Consider the following 4,863-nt stretch of genomic DNA (forward strand, 5'->3'; position numbering starts at 1 on the left):
TACTGTACACACTTGTAATCTACATATTATGCTAATATGTGTAGCTAAAAGGCTCTTAAATGTTTCTGTTGAGTAGATTAGTGTCTTTGCTTGTGTATGTGTGTGTCATTGTGTGTGTTCATGCATTTATGTTTTATGTATGCGTGTTCGCATATGTTGATTCTGTTATGAAGCAAATAAATAAAGATCAGGTCAGATAGTAGAGATAAAATAAATACATTCAGAATTAGTGCTGTTATACTGCTTACTTTAGTTAGGTAATTATCACCCAAATTTGTAGCTCCCTTCATCTTTAAGGAACTTAGAATTGTGACCTTCGATTTATTATTATTTAGCTGCAACTTTACAGCTGTACATTACATGTTCAGCGGCAAACTACAGACATACACAGTATAGTCAGTGTACTGTGGCTCGGACTGCATTAGACCAGTCTTTCAGTAGAAAGTGTAATCATCTTTTTGTCTGAGTGTTGCTTTATCATATTTGCTATCTGACATTTTCTTTTGAAAGAGTCACTACTCAGCTTTGTGGTCCCTGTTAAATTTACTCACGTTGCAGCTTCTAAATAGGATGCAATACTGCAGTTATATGGAGAACTGTTTGCAGGCCATGTCTAAACAGCAAGGATTCACATCATGCAATTTGATCTATTAAATCTCCAAAATTAAGCAAAAACTAATCAGAGGTGGATGTGTGTTTCATTGAGATGTAGTGAAGTGTTGAGGATTCACGTTTCTGTATTGATCTTGATAAGAAACTGAAATACACTGAATGCCATCTGGTGGAGCCCAACGAGAGGATGTGTGGATATAGTTTTGTGAACTTGTAGATGAACACATTCAACTCGTACCAAGGCAAGTGATTTAGTCCATGTCAGAGTCGTATTGTAGTGCTGGTTTTGAACTGTGCTATTGGCTGTAGTTGTAGTAAGAGACTGAGACAAAGAAACTGCCTTAATGAAAATATGTATTATGTGCCCACCTACTTTAGCTACATGCTGGGCTTCAAAGTTTCTTGACAAACATGTTCTTAACTCACAGTATAACTGTACTGATTTAGGACAGAGCGTTGGAGGTAAGCTGCCTTTCATTCACACCTATATTTTCTCAGAAACATGAAGACCACAAAATCAACAAAACCTACATTGAAGTAGAGAGACCTGACATTGCTAGTTTCTCACAACAAATAGATGGGGTGTGTGGGTGTCCTGCAGTCCTCTGCAACCAGATTAAATTCCTCACTCCTAAAGTCACATCGCTGGTTCATCTTCATTATCTGGCAAATCATTATCCTTACTGTGATCAACGCTCGACTCCTCTACAAGAGGGACAGCAAACCGGTCAAGATTTCAGGGGAAAAGATGCTGAACAGGAGAGAGTTTCAAGCATAGCTAGCATCTTCTCTCATTCTGGTGAGAATGCATTTTTGCTTTTTGCCTTTTGTAATTTTATCAGATATTCTCTCGTAATGAAATTCATTTGAACATAACACACCAAAGAGAGGGTGACAATCTTCAGGCAATGGGAACACATTAATACAGATGGTGACATCAAAGAGCCCTTTGAATGCTCAGAGGGGACCATCCTGAGTGATGGGAGTCAACCAAATCAAATGGACATCTGTACGCTCACACTGGATGTATTCAAGAACATGAGTGCACATTTACTAGTGAAGAAGAGGAGGATGCATCAGACACTGCAGTTAAAAATGTCACAAGGTGTAATGTCCATCTTTGCTTTTCAGAGTGAAAAAATATATTTTAAAAATGCCTCCTAAAACAACATTTGTCAAATCTATTTTTATTCTGTATTTGGGCTTTACAGTGTTGAACAGAAAACTCACAGACTGGTGTACCAGTCTGAACTCTCACCACTTCTTAAAGCACCAAGCATCAGTGAAGAAGGAGCCTCCTACACAAAACATAGCCTCGCTCAGTCTGCCCATTATCCAGTACGTAATGGTCTGGTTGCACCACACTGTCGTTCTGCTGCAGGGTGGAAATGATCCGTCTTGTCTGTATTTCTTTAAACCAATCACTAACTGAAACTACAGTTAACTCACATATGGTAAAACCAAGGCAGGAGAACAACTGAAAATACAAAAACTAAACCCAGCCTAGACTCTAATCCTGAACAGAAAACCTCCAGACTAAAACTATTTGATGCAGAGCATAAAAACACATAGTATTAACTATGGAACGTAGATTGTAATAATTCAATGTACAACTAATACACTAATAGTCTGGTAACACCAGGGCTTGGAAACTTAGCTGACTAATAGGGAAACAGTTCTTGGCCTGGCCTCATCCGGCTCTCACCCTCTTTGGAACTCAACACATGGAAGGTAAGTTGGCGTCCATGAGTTCAATGAAGGTAGATATTTATCCCAGGATGTTTTGTCCAAGATGTAGCCTGTGGTTCCCAGAATGAAGCTGGCAAGAGGTGGAATCCTCCATCAGAAACAGAATCCTAGGCAGAGCGGAGGACCAGCAGACTTAAGGATCTCAGAACACAGCAGGCAGGAGTCAGCTTCACTAAACACAGAAAACAGGATTATTAAAAGTCCAAAGGCTGGTGGCAAAGACAGTTCTACTCCCCGTACTGACTGGAGATTAGACGACAATCCAGCTTCAAATGATGGGTGCAGTCTGCTTTTATGGAGACGCCCAGAGACCAATCACTCAGCTCCTACCCTACCTGCAGCTCATCTGCGGATTATCATGCACCACACCTGCCGCCAGCTTCACCATGAACACACCTAGGAGAGAGACAGAGAGCATGAAGCACTACCACAGCCCACTGCCTAAAGCTGTGACAGTACACCTATTCAGCTTGTTGTTCTTTATTCTATTGTTATTATTATAACTTTCCTTTCAAGGTGAAATCTCTGTTACTGGTCTCAGATTTTGTAAAATAAATTTCCCCCCCAAAAAAATGCGACTTATAGTCCAGTACTTATATATGTTTTTTTTCTTCTTCATGATGCATTTTTTGACTGGTGTAACTTATACTCTGGAGCGCCTTATAGTCCAAAAAATATGGTAAATGTAAAAAGAGTTAAAGATTTCTTGGTAGCCACCATCAGGATGCTCATTATCTATGATTGGGGTTTACCTTTTGTCATGCCAACTCACACAAAGGAAGCCTGGCTATGTCAAATTTGCTTCATAGAATACCTTATAATCTGTAGCATCAGTGAACACAGCCCCACATATGACTCCTCCTCCATGTTTAATTCCCTAACCAGGGTCACACTATATATGGAACATGTAGGCCTTTGTTCATACTATGCCTCTGGGTTGGCTGTCTGTTTCTCCTTGCTGGCAAATTACCAAAATTACATCATTTCAAAACCACAAAATGTAAAATCAGAGAGAGTCCTGAGATTTTTAACTTTCAGATGGTTCCAAACCCTCACCTGTGATGTCACATGTAAAGTTGTGATTAAAAAAATAAATAAAATAAATTTGAATTACTTGATTTTACAGGATTGTCACAGCATAGTGTTGAACCCAAATGGAGAGAGCACAGACACCAATCAAGGTTAACCAGAATTTTTAAACAAATGATAACAATACGGAAGATCTAAATATGGATGTGATTCTAACTCATAACTAAATATACTAAACAACAAAAGCCAGGAATATAACTTAACCAGGGGTAGGAAGAATAAACTAACTAAACTCACTAACGGGGCTGGAAGGGGACGGACAGGCTCCTGGAGACCAGCCGTCCAGGAAGATGGCACCGCTTGTACTGGTGGGCGGCAGAGAGCAGCAGGGGCAGTCCAGGGAATCTGAGACAGGACAGGAGGACAGGGTTGGGGAATCCGGGGCAAGGCAGGAATGGCAAAGCTAAGCAGCACCGTTCAGTGCAACCAGCAGTAACTGCAGAACAAAGAAACAGGAGTTAGCACATGCACAAAAAACAGAAGCAAGGACGTGCAGAGGCTCAGAACTAACAGCAGGGAGCTGAAGCTACTATCTGGCAGGGAGTGGAGTGTGGAAATGGCTTTAATTGGAGAGGTGATCAGACAGGTGTACTGCACCGCAGCTGCCCGGAGTTACAGCTGACGAGACTGATGAGACTGATGATTATTGTTAGCAGCCGCTTCAGGGAGTGGTATAGGAGAGCAGGACAGAGAGCAGAGGGAACAGAGAGATGGAGGCAGAACTAAAAGGAATAGGGAAAGAGAAGCAATAAGTGGACTAAATCACATGTTTAAATATGTGTAACTGTGTGAATGTAAACATGCTGAACATCTCCATGAGGCAGGGCTCTATGATGGTCTGTTTTCATAAAAAACAATATTATTTGAACTGGATTTGTCTCTCATGCATTCAACATTGTGACATGAGGTCAACTTACGGTGACATAAATCAACATCTAAATGCAACATCCAATAACTGTGTTATTGTAAGTCTTCTGCTTTACAAACCTAATACAACAATGTTTCAATCTAATATTGCCCCTGGCCCACACAAACAATCTGAGGGGAGAAAAAGCAATATTAGGTAAATTGTTTGTGAAAGACATCCACATCCTTCTGAGATATTCAATAAAGTCACGTCTGCTGGAAGCTGTGTGTAGGACAGAATAATTATCAATTTCCATATCATTAGGATATTAGGGTTGGAAACAGCATAACAGAAAACATTTGTTAATGTCCAATGATTACATCAAGTCTCCGGAGTGTTGTATTAGGTAAACTCAATTTTGAATCCACAGACTGTTGTGTTGCCTGCAATCATAAAAATCTGATGATGTCCACAAAAATAGGTAGGCATCCTCGATTCTTATGTAAGATGAGGATGCAAAATTGTGCAAATAAGCAAACTGAGAGCAGCACTGCAGAGAAAAATAT

General features: G+C 40.2%; 1 long non-coding RNA gene across 2 annotated transcripts; it reads right to left on the reverse strand.

The window, feature by feature from the left end:
• Nucleotides 1-1,783: 1,783 nt before the first annotated feature.
• LOC111572284 (uncharacterized) lies at nucleotides 1,784-4,029 on the reverse strand. 2 transcript variants are annotated; one of them, XR_008600465.1, is made up of 4 exons: nucleotides 3,962-4,029; nucleotides 3,688-3,886; nucleotides 2,697-2,757; nucleotides 1,784-2,533 (listed from the first exon to the last, which is right to left on the reverse strand). It is a non-coding gene; the product is annotated as an uncharacterized LOC111572284 (long non-coding RNA). The 2 variants fall into 2 exon arrangements; XR_008600464.1 differs by having other exon boundaries at nucleotides 3,688-3,974.
• Nucleotides 4,030-4,863: the final 834 nt, after the last annotated feature.

Source organism: Amphiprion ocellaris, chromosome 22, assembly GCF_022539595.1.
Source record: "Amphiprion ocellaris isolate individual 3 ecotype Okinawa chromosome 22, ASM2253959v1, whole genome shotgun sequence".
NCBI lineage: Eukaryota > Metazoa > Chordata > Actinopteri > Pomacentridae > Amphiprion > Amphiprion ocellaris.